At 41.8% G+C, this 16,825-nt stretch overlaps 1 protein-coding gene across 1 annotated transcript in view; it reads right to left on the reverse strand.

Moving 5' to 3' along the window:
- The window catches only part of C2orf88 (chromosome 2 open reading frame 88), a 64,864-nt gene that overhangs the window by 34,331 nt on the left and 13,708 nt on the right, over positions 1 to 16,825 (reverse strand). The gene's annotated exons all lie outside the window — the stretch shown is intronic.

A 16,825-nucleotide genomic window follows, 5' to 3' on the forward strand; every position in this document is an offset into this window, starting at 1 on the left:
TTATTATCTCTTAAATTTTGCAGCAAACTATTATTATATTTCCCCAAATGAAGATAAGGAGATTTCCATCCAAATTTCCCTTGTGATAAAAAAAATTTTGAAATTAAAATGTTTTCTTGTTAACACAGTATGTATTTTGTTATATTACAGAACTCCATTTGCAACTTGTCTTTGTGCAAAGCCATCATAGAATTACAACAGTAATTCATTTTCCCCTCTGATGTATTTTTTGCATAGGTGGTAAATATTTTAAAAAAGGTGGACAGTCTTGACACAAAGAAATCATAAAAGGATGAAATTTTAAGACTGACTGATAAAGTTTGAAACTTAAAGAGTGGGCAGATTTTCAAGCATTTCTTTTGAACGATGAGGAGTTCTGCTAAAGCTGTGCCCAAGCAACATGCAGATGTTCAGCTTCTCCTCATATAGTTCATCTCCACAGACCTCTGGAGCACTTACGTACACCATCAGTTTAGTTTCCCACAAGATGCACAGAGTAAAAACCATCTCAAGCAAGCAGCCACAGTCCACTAGCAGTGTAGAGGATGTGAACCCTAGGACACATCAAAAGCCTGCTACACTGTCCACAGCTTCCCACAGCACAGCATGCAGCAAGATCCTTGCTGCCATTAGCTGAGCTTGTTCATACAGCAGCAGCTGCAGAGGTGGCAGCACATTGGAGTCAACGGCAAAGAGATTGCCAGCCTGCACTGCAGTGCTGATACAACACCGGCATGCTGACTTTTAGTCGCAGTAGCTATACAAAAGCTAATGCAAATGCAGTTACCTCACATAAGGACATCCTGGGCTGTGCCCTGCACAGATGTGTTGCACACGCAATGGGAGCCTTCCTGCTGGTCCAGCCCCTGCCATCATTGCCCTCCCGCTGGCTCCTTGGCCTCAGCTTCTGCCGAAAACCGTGTTCTGGGGGGAAATGCTTCCAATATGCTTAAAAGGAGCTCATGGGAGCTTAACTGCTAGCAAAGGAGCCATCACCACCAGGCACGCAAAACCACAGCTTTTCACAGAGGTACCGATTTGCTAGCTAAGGGCAGATTTCAACACAACAACTAAAGGTCCATCACATTCATAGTTTTATGTCTATTTTCCAGTTCCATAGAGTCTAGGTTCATTCTTCTGTGGTTGTTGGCTGGTGATTTTATTTTCCTACCCCCCTTCTTTCCCTTTTTTCTTTCTTTCTTTTTAAATCGGAGATTACTAAATAGTCTCATTCTTGGATGCAAACAAGTTCTTTTGGCCAAATGCCTTCAGAAAAGAAATTGACCTGAGACTTGGACAGTCCAATCCAGGCAGTTGCACTTTCTTAAAGATACAGCAAAACAAAGTATGGTGTAATAAAATGAAGTATTCGGCAACCTCAGTAGCCAAATGATCCCAAGTCCATTCAAAATTCAGTGAAAAAAATTAAAAGTCAGGAAATAGTAGGTAGATAGAAGGCACTAACTATAAAAGTTATTTCTATTACCTATGTAATTCAGCAAAAATGTCACCAAGAACCTCAGTTACGCTTTAATGACCCGAGCCAGCTGGTGCGTTACCTTCATCCCAAGAACAGCACTTACAGCAGCAGCATCTCTGCACATCACAGCTATCTGTACATTGATGCAGTAAGACACAGCAAAGATGCACTCACCAAACCACTCCCGCCACTGCAGCTGCCCCTGTGAGCAGTCTGACCATAATGCTCCCTTGAAATGTGTGTGTTTCGTGTTTTGAATCAATGAAATTGGATGTTAACAAGCTCTGGAAACGCTGAAGCTCCAGTTCTCTCTACTGATTAGCACAGAAAAGCCCCGACAAAATCCAAAGGCCAGTTTATTAATGTGGATAGGCATGAAGTACTGCTCTGTTCATGCTTTACTGTTTATAAGTAATCATAAATGAACTTATAGCGCCAGCATCTCCTGAAACCAACTCCTGCAAAGAGCAATAGAAAAGAGCAGGCATACAGTTCATTCAGCACTAGGCAACTACGAGGCAAAATTGCAGTGAGTATTCTACAGCCTATTGGTTGGTACTCCAGAAGTGCTGACAGTGAAAAGCCTGGAAGCCATCTGTAGGTCAGGTGAAAAGATGGGCAATGAGCTTTGCAGCATTTTGGGTGTAAATCTGTCTGACCCTCACCAGCCTTGGCTGCTAAAGCTCATTTTGAAGCTACAGGAGAGACCTCATTTTCTTCAGAAGTGGACATAATTCTCCTTGTGTGTGTTTTCAAAATGGTACAGCTTCCAGAGAAGATGAAGCAGCTCAGTGCCCGTGAGTCAACCTGTACCACATCCATTGGTAACCTAAAGGCCATCTTGCACCACACTCTGAGTCTGATTATGTACGCAAACAGCTCCTGCACAGATATATCTTTCACTAGAAGTCAAAGACCAAATTCAATTTCCAAGCTGTTGCTTTTCTATTATACGTATCATACTGCATTGAGCCCTTAGAAGCAAAGGTAATCCCTCTGAGCACTGAAAGGATTCAGCCCAGATGAGTCCTAGGTGAGGAAAGGCAAAGAGTGGTGAGCTGATTTCACCTGGGGGCTTTTCCTGCAGAAGTATCACCACATTTTCTTTTCACATTTTCACTTGAGAGAAAACAAATGACAATTCCAGCCGAGCAGTGATATTACGGAGATAGGAATGCAAATTCTGATGCTATGGAGCGCCCTGAAGTAACGCTTACCGTTGCACAGCACCAACAGCACACAGAGCACAGACTCCCCCGGCGCTGCAGCACGCGCACCTTTGAATGAGAGCCTTACGGCGCTTTCTGCCAAGCGGCGAGCCCCTGTCCCGCCAGCACATTCGTCACCATTTTTCATGTCGTTATCCGTCAAGTTCGGCCCCGCTGACATATGAACCAGCCAAACCGAACACCTGGCTGTCACGCATTATAGCATCAGGTTGCAGCGCGGCGCCAGGTGGTCCCACGTCAGGCACATGCCTGCGGGCTGAGGTCAGCTGCCTACTGTATGCCGCGGGCCGGCCGCGCTGACACGTGGGCCGCGCAGCGAGGTGCCGGGGAAACAGCCTTCTCCTGGGCTGTGCCTGGCACCTACCGCGGGAGGCGGGAGCTCCACCTCGCCCATCGGTTTCTGGCACGTTGCTCATAGGTCACTGCTGGAACAGCACCTGAAACGCCTTTCCTGCTTGGAGCGCTTTGGGAATGAGACGCTTTAAAAATTGTGCCAACTCAAATCCTGTGTATTATTCTCCTTCTTATGAGTTTCTGGAGTCTTTCCCACTTGTGATGATTTACATAGGAACGTTTCAGAGGGAAGCATTGATTTTTATGCTGCATTTATGCCGCTGCCTGTAAGTCAGCATAGCAAAACCTATTTACTGGCTTGTGGGCACACCCTCTCTCAGAATCAGAGTCTTAGTCTGTGGGTACCAGGCTTCACACCCCACTTGTCAGTCACCCAGAGAGATGCAGAAGAACCCACAGCATACAAGCAACGACCTCCATATGAGCAGAGGCATCCACTAGCAAGGTTATAACAACCAACCCTAGCAGCACCTCCTCTTCTGTACGGACAGCTTATTTCATTTTTTTCCCCCACATCTTATCAAAACTGGAAATGCTTTTGAGAAGTCTTGCAGATTTATCTTCTGATATCTAGAAGCATCTTACCCCTCTGGTTCCCACGCCACTGCCTCAGCTTCCCTCATCAACCAGTCCTAACGTAGATCCAAGCTCTAGTTGATACACAATGATTATCTCTGAGCCTATCACCACCTTAGGTTTGTTCATTTCTGTCAAAAAATGTTATCTGCTAGCAACATTAGATTCTTTTTTTTTTTTAAACTCCTTTGTTCATGAAAAAAGTCACAGTAAAATTTAAAAAGCCAACCAAATTAGAGCAAAGAAAGCCTGAACATGCACAGAAATTCTCAGGTTCCAGGGAAAAAAAAAAGAGTGTCCCCAAAAAGCCCTATTTTAACTGCTTTATTCTTACAAAAAAAAATCTGAATGGATTCCATTTCCTATCTTACTTTAGAAATGGCTGTCTGAGGAATATAGAATTACAAGTAAAAAGGAAAAGGTCTTTTACTGAAAAATGCATCTTAACCATTAGTGGAAAAGACCTGTATTAATGATTTCCCTTACATACTCTTTCATCACATGTAATCAGCAACAGCGAACAGCTCTTTCTTGGTTTTTATTTCAAAGCACACATTTAAGGCAGCACAACATCGGCCTGGTAACAGATCCCCGGCAGCCCGGTGCTCTCTCTTTGTGCCTTTGGTGACAGTGGCTCTCCTGGCACCTTACTGTTACCTGCAGGTGCTAAGACTGCTGGCCTTTAAAAAGATGCTGCCATAATCTCTCACTGTTCATGGCTTTCCACTCCTTTAAGTCTCCACTGCCATAAGGCTCCTACTTGTACAGAAAAACGTCTAACTAAATCTGTGCCAAACTGTTATTGCCACATAATCAGATACAACAGTCCTTTTTGTTTTTACTCAAAGTAAATTGTCTACAGAAGGTACAACACAACCCTTAGTATCTGTTGTTTGGATTAGATATGACTAAGCCTCAGATCTACAGCTGAAAAACAACCAAAAATTGGTTCCACAAATTTCTTTCGACTGTGATTCAGCAGGAGCTTAGTTAGAACCAAATGTGATTATTCGGTTTTGGCTATGCAGCCTTCACGAGGCTTTCCCAGATCCGCTCCCACGGACCATAATACTGATTCAGAAGCCAATTGTTCCCTGGCAGTGTTGCCATGGGTCTTGGTCAGAGATTTAGCAACATCTCCTCCATGGGCTTACAGCAAACACCAACGTGTCACATACCCGTAGTTTTCTTATACCATAATTTTAAAGTCATAGAATCACAAAATCATTTGAGTTGAGAGGGACCCTTGAAGATCATTTAGTCCAACTCCCCCACAGTGAACAGGGACACCTACAGCTAGATCTGGGTGCTCAGGGCTCCATCTAGCCTGACCCTGAATGCCTCCAAGGATAGGGCATCTGACCCACCTCTACAGGCAAACTGTTCCAGTACTGCACCATCCCTACTATAAAGAACTTCTTCCTTATATTTAATCTCCAAATCTCCCCTCTTTTAGTTTGGAACCATTTCCCCTTGTCCTGTCACAACAGATCCTGCTAAAGAGTCTGTCCCCTTCCTTCTTATAGCCCCCCTTCAAATACTGAAAGGCCGCTCTCAGGTGTCCCCAGAGCCTACTCTTCTCCAGACTGAACAGCCCCCACTCTTTCAGCCTGTCCTTGTAGGGAAGGTGTTCCATCCTTTCAATTGTGCAGCTATCCTCCAGACATGCTTTAATAGGTCCATGTTTCTCTTGTGCTGAGGTCTCCACATCTGGATGTCATACTCCAGGTGAGGCCTCACCAGCACAGAGTAGAAGGGCAGGCTCACCTCCCTTGTCCTGCTGGCCACACTTCTTTTGATGAAGCCCAGGATACAGTTGGCTTTCTGGGTTGCAAGGGGACATTGCTGCCTCATGTCCAACTTGCCAAAAAGGACCTAGGGGGTAGTGATTGATGGCAGGGCTGTGCTCCATCCTTACATCCCCCAGCTTGTACTGATAGCGGGAGTTGTCACAACCCACATACAAGACCCTGTACTTGGTTTTGTTGAACCTCATGAGGTTCTCCAGAGCACGCTGTTCGAGCCTCTCTCCCACCCGTCCTCATGATGGAGGGAAGAGCAGCATTCTGTGCCACTTGAGAGGTCCTCTAACTGTATCTTCTGCTGTATTCTCACTATAAATAGTTAAGTAGTCTTGTAAGTAGAAACGCAACTGCAGTCTAGATAGAAACATCTGAGCTGAACACTACTTTACAGCAGCAAGAAGCTGGATGTATGCCTGCAAGTCAGCTGACAAGGACCAAGCCCTTGAGCTTCTCCCAGTAGAGCTGGTGAGGCTGAATGTGCTGGGCTTGCTCAGTACCTCTCCACAAGCCTCACACTTCATTCTCTCCACTCTTTCAGAGAGTGGAGTTGCGTAAGGCACATGTTAAGGGCATGACAACGTGGTTAGTACTTCTGCAGCAAGCAAAGCAAGTCTTCAAAGCAACATTCATTCCCAAATATGCCACAACATTCAGATAAGGAGCTGGGTCCCCGTAGATATTTGACCTACCTATTTTCTGGTTTATCTAGAAGTAGTACTAGAGTTTCATTTAACCAGTTAAAACAATTACATTTTTATGAGGCTTACACAGAAAGAACAAGCCTCTTTTCTGGTAGAGAGAAGCAGTAAGAGAAAGGACTGTTGTGAATTGCTCTTTTGCTATTACTGGGGTTCAGCAGCTGGCTGTACAGCTTCCTGCAGACAGGCAAGAGTTCCTATGATGGCAGGGCTCTCTTGGTAGAGGAGCTATGGCACCTACCTGACTAAGTGGCCACAAGCATCTTTGCCAGCAGGCTTGCAAACTAGTGAATATTTTCACTAGATTTGGTGGATGGAAAATGTGGGAATAGGAGAAATATCCATGAATGTGGGGTTGTTACAGCTCCTGAGCAAGCCGCGAGGCCACAGGCTCCATCTCAAGTGCCTGCACCAAAACACGATACGTAATCCGAAAACACACAAGCAGATGAGGACTCCTGAAGCATTTGCAGAGTTATTGGGGTCAAAGAGATGCCTCCTCACGCTGGAGACATCATGGTGGGTGTCTGTTATGGACTGTCAGTTCAAGAAGTGAAGAAGCCCACTTTAAAGAACTTGAGGAAGTGTCACGGCCACAAGCTACTGGAGGGACTTGAGCCACTCTGCACCTGCCAGAAACAGTGCAGTCAGGCACCAGCTATCCCAGGGATTTCTGGCCTGTGACAGCAGGTGGACTCACAGTATAAAGCCAACCTGAAAAGCAAAGTTGCCCAGGAGAGTACACTGATTCTCACACTGCCTAGAACAGTCCTGCTTGATGGGCAGAAGGACAATTCTTGCAAGGTACAAGTTGCTATTATCAGTACAGACAGGAAGAAAAAGAAAACAATTTAAGAAGTCAGCTCATTATTTTGACAGCTATTTCTTTGCTTCTTATGGCTGCAATGCTTCTGGGCTGTTTCCTGCAATATCAAGAAGGCAGAACTGATGTCTGAAATCAGTGAAGTGCTTTAAAAGCCTTTCCTCTCTGAGTACTGCTTTCTGTGCATTTCACCTGTTCAAGAACTGCTAAACAAGTTGAAATATGCATTAAACTGAGAAACAGTTAAGCTCAAAGACAACAATTCCAATAATGAACTCATGTCTTTCTTAAGAGAAGGCATAAACTCAAAAAAGAAAACTCAAAAGTAAATTTGAACAGAATCATAGACATCCTGAATTGAAAGGGACCCACGAAAATAATCAAGTCTGACACTTGGTTCCACAAAGAACCACCCCAATTTCAAACCCTATGTCTGAGAACATCACCCAGCACTCCATGAACTCCAGCAGGGTTGGGGCAGTGACCACTACCCTGGGGAGACAATTTAGAGAGCAACATCCAACACATGGGTGCAATCACAAGCATCCACGTCTCTTAGTCTCTGTAACTGCCTATGTCTTGTTACCCCAGCACTTTTATCTCTCCAGCAGAAGTACAGCTGCATTTGTTGGAATAAAAGCTTCTTTGGGTTCTTCAACCTTTTTACCTTAAGTTCTAAATTCTGTATCTCTCTTCTTTTGGATGAGTATATTCCTAAGTTACAGGGCAGTTCTGCTAAAGCACTGCAATCCAAAAATCCAACAAGGAATTATATATTGTTTAGAGCAGTGAGAAAATGATACAGCCCCATTCATCAGGTAGGAAGAGGAATAATTTTTTTTTCATCCTTTCAGTTAACTTTTGTCTTCTCGAGTATGGTGGTTCATAGGTGGCTCTGGTCACAAGACTTCTGACTTACCCCACACTCAGCTTTAACCAATGTATTGTAACCTTTCTGGAAAAAGTATTTTGAAACAATTGCACTGAAATTTTTCAAGTTTAATTATGTTTTTTAATGAATAAGATTTTTTAATGCTCAACCTCTTGCTATAATGCTTGGCCAGCTTGATAAACTGGAAGAGTTACTGACATCATTACAAAAAAGTTAGAGATAGCTTTCTTTGTTTGACCAGATGGTCATATCTCATTGAACAGTTAATGAATAAAATCCATTGGACTCGATGATAAAATCATGGGCTGGAATCTGAATTTCATGATCATTTTTTCTAAGTGAGGTGAAAGCCTTCAATCCCAGATTGCAGTTGTGCTAAAGTAATCAGATGATCTTTATTCTATGTGTATGGAAAGAATGTAAGAGAATACTGCCATTACAGCTGCTTGCTTTAGCATGCTGTGGAGATGACTACAAATAAGTGTAGTTCATCGCAGTAACTTATTTGACAATATCAGGAAAGCTACATGGCCAAGTAGATGAAAAGACACAAATACTTGGTCTATTCTTCACAAACCAGGCATCTAGATTTTTGGTTAGAGTTCACAGTATACCCACGCTTACCAGTTTTCATTTAACTTCGGATATGTGTATTAACAAAAATGAGTTTTCATTCACTCTCACTGCCAGCAAGGCAGTGGAATTTGGCTGCTCAAAGACAAGTCTCCAGTTGGCCTTTCTTTAATGCTTTTTGGCATTTCCTGCATTTGGGATTAACGGGGAAGTCTGATTACACACAAACTTGCAGATGAAGTAGTGGCTTTGCGTGAGGCCTCATGTTCAATGTCACGCCATAGCCTCCTCCCTGATTAAGAGCTCAACCTGGGGCAGTCTATAACTTACATTAAAAGATGCTTACAGAGCAAAGTTTGGTCAGGTTTAGTCACATGTTCAATGCACTCGAACAACCCTATTTGGAGACTCGATTGAGCATGCCTCGAGGAGCACAGACTTTTCTGATCTGATGCATGGCCTCAAAGAGGTTTCTCAAAAAAAATAATGGATCTGCATTTCCTTTACCCTCAACAGCGCTACACAAATAAAGATCTTAGTAACAGTGCAGGGGCACAGTCTCTAACCTTCCTGCCATTTCTAATGATACACTGAATATGATTCCCAACATATCCTCCTCCCTTGCAAAAGCTATGTCATCAAGTGCTCCTGGAACAGATGTACTTGGATATAAAGAATATTTTATTTAACTATACCCCCCAAAAAATTCCATCCTATTTGGTAGACAGTAAAATGAAGCAGCAGCAGAAAGGAAGGCTAGGAAAAGCTACTATGCACATATTTTTATCTTTCAGTGCCACAAAGCAGCACCAGCAAAATCCAAATACAAACAAACATCTTTATCTTTAAGATAGCACAGAAAAGCAACAAAAATCATTCCTCCGATATTGAAGTATTATGCTTGCCCTTCAAAGTACCACTCAGAAGGTAAATTGGCTCCTAGAGCAGTAGTAATTGGCTATACCCCATAAAGCCTCTCCCCCCCCCCCCCCCCCCCCCCCCCCCCCCCCCCCCCCCCCCTTTCCTCCACACAATTATTTGTAGTTCCCCATAGTATACCTTACTGTAGAGGCAACATAATGGTGTGCAACTGAGATGCTGACTGTGCAAGTCAGGTTATATGGTTTTCCAATGGAAAAAGTCTTGTCAAGGCAAGCCTGGCATCATCCCTCAGAGCAATACACCTACCCCAGGCACATGACAGCAAAGATTTTCCAAGGATTTTATATTCTCTCTGAACCTTGCTTTGAGATTTAGGTGAAAGCCTGACACGATGCTTTCCCTCTTTACATCACCTCAATGGTGTTGACATCTAATCTGATTGCATAGAGAAGAACTTTTCAGTCTATTTTTCTGAACCTGTTTGTCACCAACTGAAAACTATCTTACATTCAATTGGAAATCCAGTTTCCATCCCTAAAGAAAAAACAACCTATCAAGTGATAAAACAACAACTACAAGAATAGTGCTGCAAAGAGCCTACTAACAGCATAGGCTCAGCACTACTTGTCAAGAAGATGAACTGCAACACTTTCTTCAGAATAAAACATGAACAGAGAGCTATAACAGAATAAATCACGCAGGCAAACACTTGATTTTAGAACAAAGTGCACCTCTGTTCTGAAAGAATTACTCCTCTCAAATACAGAATGAAGGAAAAAAACTCTAAAAAAATACTAGAGTACAAAGCACTCCTTGCTTTAACAAAGGTGAATAATGCATTATCACCATCCATTTGGAATGACTTTTTTCCCTTTACAATTAAGGACCCATGCAAAGAGAAGCCACAGAACATAAGACTTTTTCTGAATTGCTGACAGCTTATTTGCCTTCCTTCATGACCTGTGCATGTGATTGGGTTACTTCTGCCTTTCTCAATCTCTTGATCCATAAAGACACGCACAATTAGTTTTACATTGAGCCCTGATGGACTGTTTCCTACAATTTGCAGTTTTCAGCTGATCTTCGTTTGCTATCCATGGTATTTCTCCATTTGCCACCATGATTTCGCCAGAAGAGGCACAACCCAGAGATCTCCTTCAGTTCTGGGCAGCACAGGGTTGCAAGGCTGAGACATGAGCAACTTCTCCCATGAAGCCATCAACGCCCCCACATCTCCCAGGCCTCATGATTGCTCTTGCCTGGGGACCAACTTACTCAAGAGCAATGCAGCAGTTGCCTCCAAACCCCCAAACAGCTCACCCCTCAAATTTTCACTGTCCTGCTACCTCTGTAAGGTGTGGGGTATTTCAGCCTTCCATGTTCTGCCATTCTGCTGTATATTTGGAGGCTGGGTGTTAGGAAGGATTGCAAGCAAACGACTCTGCATGAGATAGGTACAGGAATTAATTGAACGTGGCTAATTTGGAGGCAGTTTGCATGGTTTTATTTATTACATCCTGCTCTTTAATGACAAGGAAAGGAATGGAGTGAAAAATAATGAATTCCTACATTAGCAGCAAAAAGCTTCAGTCTACCCCTAAAAAAATGACTTGAAAGAAGTCGTGATTTTGACATGCAAGTACAAAACTCAAGTAAACATGATTTTGCCTCATCTTGCCAGAAGGTTGTTGAAAAAGGATGGAAAGTATCAGGAAGCGGAGATTTTTAGGATCCTGCAGGCATCCATTTGTTGCTCTGAATCCTGTTCCTGTAATGTGAAGCATTCCTAGTGAAAGGAGACACCTGCTTTTCCACGAGTCAGTTCCCCTATGGGCCATGAATAATCTGATACACTTCAGCAGGGTTTTTCATCCTTCTGAATCCAGCAGTAATCCAATTTAAAATACAGAGCAGATTTTCCAAGGTAATAAATTATATCTGTTATTAACATACTGTTTTGGACAAACTTCTCTTTACAAAGTTAACTAGAGTTTTCTAAGAACCTGGATAATTCATCAATATGGTTTATTTTGGCATCCTCTTTTCTCAGTATTGATAATGAATATTCCAAGCTGAACTCTATCTCTGAAATAAGCCAACGTGATATACTGCATAAGAAAAGTGCTCATACATGATAGGTTTGCATTGTTGTATATTGAACCAACAGTCTGGAACAGATGTAGAACTAAAAACATTGGAGGAAAAACTAAACTATGTTATATACTTAGCATTACTAAATTCAGTATATGGGAAAACACATTTTCCTAGTCCAGAAATACAAAGATAAAAGGAATATTTGTTAAAAACTTTCTACTTACGCTTTCAAACCAAGTGATCCTGTTCAAGTTTAAACCTACTCTACTGAACTGAAAGCAATTATTCGTAATTAGCAAGTGATGCTTTTACTTTCTAGTTCTTCTAGCCTCAAATATTACAGACTTGCATGTCTTCATAAGAAGCAAACGTCAGATGTGTGATATTAGATGCTCTGCATATAAGGCAGTGACAGCAGGAAGCTACATCAGTGTTATTACTATGTCAAAACTGAGCACATTTACAGACCCCAACAGCATGACGAGTCCTCAAAACGTAGTTTGAAAATAAAATATTGGTGAATTTTTCTTAATGAACACAATGTGAACAAATGTCACTAACCACCCTGGATTAGAAGCTACAGCTTTGTTGCACATTTGTGAAGCATCTGAAACCAACTTGTGCTGGTATCACAGTAATGCTAAAGAGCAATTCAAAGCTGATACTGGACGGTCCCATAGAACACTCCATTTTCGAGGTCAACATCAGAAAGCAGCAATGGTGACAAGCTCAGGAGTGTGGCCTTCTTTAACTGTGGCTTGGTACTCTAAGAGAGTTTAAGAGATTTTTCAAGCATCTGTATCAAGCAGTCACCCAGAGCTTTGACAGAGAGCTTCCAAAAGAGTAAAATCATTTTAAAAAAGAAATCATTTAAAAAAATTTTTGAAGTTTTTTTGTGAAGCTTTTTGTGAAATCTATTTGATGAGTCTATTTAAGTATTATTTTACATGACTACATCCATTTCAGCAGTGCAGAACAGATAATGAAAATCACTCAATATCATTGCCTTTCCAGCTGCAGTTCGAGCTGAAATATTAAGCTATCACATAACCGTGGCAACTCTCCAGGCAGCAGAAAAAAATGCTTTGCACCTGTTTATAAATGTATGTAGTCATTATTCATCATTACCTTGAGTCTACATCTGATTAAATACGTTTGAGCCAGCCTTCTTTTCCATTACACTTGTTTCACGGCCCTCATACAGTCTAGATGAATCCTTAGCTTCTAAATGGCAGAGAATCCCAACAGCACTTGCCATTTTATTTTCCCCACATCAGTCCAATAGCCTGAAAATAAATCCCTATATGCATTCTTCCAGCACTTACTTGAAAATCTCTGAAGCTCTCCCCTCTGCAACCCTACATCAGATGTACATAAGAACCTCATAGATGTCCTTTTCCCCGACAGAAACCAAAACACTGAAGGTCTCTATTTAGTACCAACCATACTCCTCAGCTTCAGTAACTTACGAAACTATCCTTTCAAGTGCAAGCATGAAGGAAATGACATCTTTATTTAACTGGGAAGAATTCACAGAAATGCTGACCAGTTACACTTCCCACTGTTAGCATAATTATTGTTCTAGAAGTTTAAGTCAGGCTTGGATTATTTTGAAAGCATTACACAACTTGGGAATTGAACTCAATCACACAAAGCAAACATGATGACAATATTTAGTTACTTTGGAGCCATAATACAACATAACCAACTACTGGGAAAATTTAAAACAAATGCAGTTCCTTTGCTGAACTCCATCCAAGATGCTGACATTGCTGCTCAAACAAAAAAACATTGGAGGCTTCTTGAGAAATAAACAGGACCATATGGGAAGTGTGTGAATCTGACTACATGGAGATTTGAATTATTCCAGTCGTCGTTTACCAGCTATAGTCGATCTGCTTTCCCTTCATCTGTCAGATTGTCTCCTGTTCTTAAGGAATTTTACCAAAGGCTGAATCCACAGAATATTGCCACGTGGACCTCAGAAATAGGTTTTGCCCGTACAGCTTGTGCTTAAGCTGCATACTTGCTGTACACTTGCAATCAGATTTCTAGGTATAAAGTTTCCCCTCATTACTACTTGGAAAGCAGGACCTTAACTGCACTTCAGTAGGGTTTTTGTTTGTCTTTTAACCCATACTTCAGAATTTTGAATCAATGCTTATTCTGTTAGTTGGGATGGAGGGGTCAGAAAAGGAATCACTGTAATCCTACAATTGCAGATAGGCGCTTACTAGAGCAGAAGTGAGTACCCTGGATTAATCAAGTGATTGTCCACACAAACTCTCATCCATGCGACTGAAAAGTATTTACACTCAGCTTCAAGACAGAGAAGTGCTCCTATTTGAAGACTGAGGATAGTAGGACTCCTAGTTCTTTCTACAGCTCTGCCTCAACTGGTACCAGGAAATAAATTGTTCTGTTTTCTGTGTTGAACCATTAAAAATAAAGTTTTCACATAGGGAGTGTGAAATTTAACATGGTTCAGATTATAACACAGACTTTGAGAAGAAAACCAGAAGATAAAACTGTTAAATTTAAGGACGGCCTCTTACAGGAACATGAGAGGTTATCTAGATCCTCTTGCAACATAGAATATGAAAGATTTTCCTCAAGATCCTTTCCAGATCACTTCTGAAACAATAGCCCCATTGAAGGCTGAATCCTTTTGCAATTTACAGTAATGGTCAGAGGATTTCCCAGTAAAGGTCCAGTGACATAAAGGACACAAGAGGCTCCTTATAAGTTCCCATGGGCAGCTGTTGGGAGCACAGGAAGGTGCACCGTAGCAACATCCAGAAAGGACACATACAACAGCCTTCTGTCAGATGTTCTGTCCTACACCTATGCTGATCAGAATGGAAAAAGCAAACAGGCTGCATAGAGAATGATGAACTATTAAGAAACATTTCCTTTAGATGTTCTATGGGAAAGAGCCGAAATAGCCAATCCCTTTTAACCCTGCTGGTGCCCGAACCACCAACAAATGCAAAGAGAAGACTTGTAAGGAGACCATCAGTCCCGGGGTGATGCAGCCCATAATATGCCTGCTAGTGGGGAGCATGAAGCACTGTGAAGGTGGGTTGGAAGAGGAGAATAAAATGTGGCTGAAGCTACTTATCTTTATGTCTTCAGTTACAGAGGAGAAAAGGGCACTCACAGTGCAGGTGGAGGCAGCATTATTTGAAATCAGCCTTATGTCTGTGGGACTTACATCAACGAAATCCTATTCGTGTATATACTAACACTAGAAATTTCATATTTCCAGAGTGAGATGCACATATTATACTTCAGCAAAGCAGGGATTTACCAGATTATACAAACCAAGCTAAAGGAAAACAGATGACTGAAGCATCTGAGAAGAGCATGTAGAGCATAACATTTCTTTTATTGATGCCTGTCTTTAAAAATCAAGGTTAAATTTAAATTGGTGTGTGACCAGTGAAAGAAAAAAGAAAAAATCCCAAAGATACTCTCAGGAAAAAGAACTGCTGGATTAGCTTTTGGACAAGATGACAAACCAGTGTACAAAATTTACTTGACATCACTTAGTTTGCCATGAAGTCTTAAGAGCATGACTTTGAGATGAGGCAAAGGATCTGGCTCTGAAGAAAGTCAACGAAAGCAATTACTACATGAGAAAAATTAAGGGAGTCATGTTTACAACTTTTCCTTATATATGTCTATTAAAGGGATGAAAATAAAACCCCAGGTCTGCAGCATGAAAAGTTAACGAGAAAATGGCATGCGAGAACCCTGAAGGTTATTATCTCCTTATTAACAATTCTCTTCAGGAGATTTTACAAGCCCAGTGACTCCACAAAGCAAATGCAGAAGGTGGTATAATATAAAACAATAGTAAGTGTAGTTTTGCTCCTTGTTACATGAAACCCATATGGTTAGTTGACATCTCTACACAGGAGAATTCTTTCAATGGACAATATGACAACTGAGGTAATGTACTGGACTCTTGGCTGGCATACGGGTGAAAAAAATCCACATTGACATGCATCAATCAACTCATGTGGAAGCCAAGCCTCAGCAGGGTCTGGGAGATTGCAGGCTTGGCCATGCAAGAGGCCCCAGCCACACTGCTATTCCCATTTCTGCCATTGGCAGCTTGGCCGTGGCTGCTGCTTACCCTTGGTGGAAAGACAAGACTGGAAGAGTGGGAAGAAACAGGAAGGTTTTGCATTATGCTGTTATTTGCAGTGCCAGCAACAGCCAAAACAGATTACTCAGTGTCCAAATTCAAGAGCACGTGCTTCAGAGCCAGCTTCCCAGTTGTTCACCATTTATCTACCCCTCATCTCCTCCTAAGATAGTGTAACTATTTCAAAACTTGAGTAAGTCACCCTCAAATTACTTATCTCCATTTCAGCTAAAAAGAATATTCCTGGTATGACTGCTTTTCTCAAGAGCACAACTAACTCTCAGTGTAAATACCCACCTGTCTCTACAACCAGTTTCACAAAACAGTTGTAAAAAAAGTCAGATTTAGAACAGTCATTAAAGACAGCATCCCCTAACGATGTTGAAATTTAGGACCATATAGGGCATTCTGTACACAGAACAGTTTTGTTCCAATGAATGGCACTAACTGTCCACTCTCCCATGCAGAATATATAGTCTTCAGAACATGAGGAGGCTGGGGCTCTCAGAAGAAAATAGTTTCAATGCTTTTTTGTTGTTGTTAATTTCCCCCACCCACATTGACTAGCACAGTAATACTGAAAAGTACGGTCCCTGAAAGTTTTATGCAAGTCTACTGAACTGAATTTTGCAGGTATTTCAGAATATTCACTTAGCAGCCTGCCTCTTAAATTACACACAAACGCAAAAGGAAATTGTTGAGTGAGGAGTGCTAAAACAAGCAGGGAGAGAGGTATAATGATATAAATAGGATGGTAGGGGAAGGGGGGGGGGAAGGGGAAGAAATGGTAGGAACTTGCAAGGAACAAAAAAAGCCAAACATGGTCTTTCAACCTCAAACCAAAGGCTTAAAAAAAACTGGATTTACAGTTCAACAGAAAGGTATTTCTCATTTAAAGTTGCTCTTCAAAGCAGTGAGTACTGGGGAAGAAGGAAGCTGTAGATAGAAGGAGGGATGGAGAAAAGGCAGCTGTGGGTAACTAAAAGAAAGCAGGAGTGAGGAAGCCATGCATGGGTGGAAAAGTGCAGTCTTTTCTGAAGGAAAAGGCAGCAAGGGATGAAGGAAGCAACAAAAAAAGAACAAAAAATGGTGGAAGGCCAGTAGCTGGAAAATAAAGTGTATGAACAGTAGAGACTATTTGCTGAAATAACAGAAAAACAGGATTAAAACATTTACAATATAGATAAATCTAATACATTCCTCAGATATTGATTTCTGACAAAATAAATACGGTGTTTATACTAAAGGTATTCCCCCACATACAGA

The sequence above is a fragment of the Gallus gallus genome, chromosome 7 (genome assembly GCF_016699485.2).
Source record: "Gallus gallus isolate bGalGal1 chromosome 7, bGalGal1.mat.broiler.GRCg7b, whole genome shotgun sequence".
NCBI classification, from domain to species: Eukaryota; Metazoa; Chordata; class Aves; order Galliformes; family Phasianidae; genus Gallus; species Gallus gallus.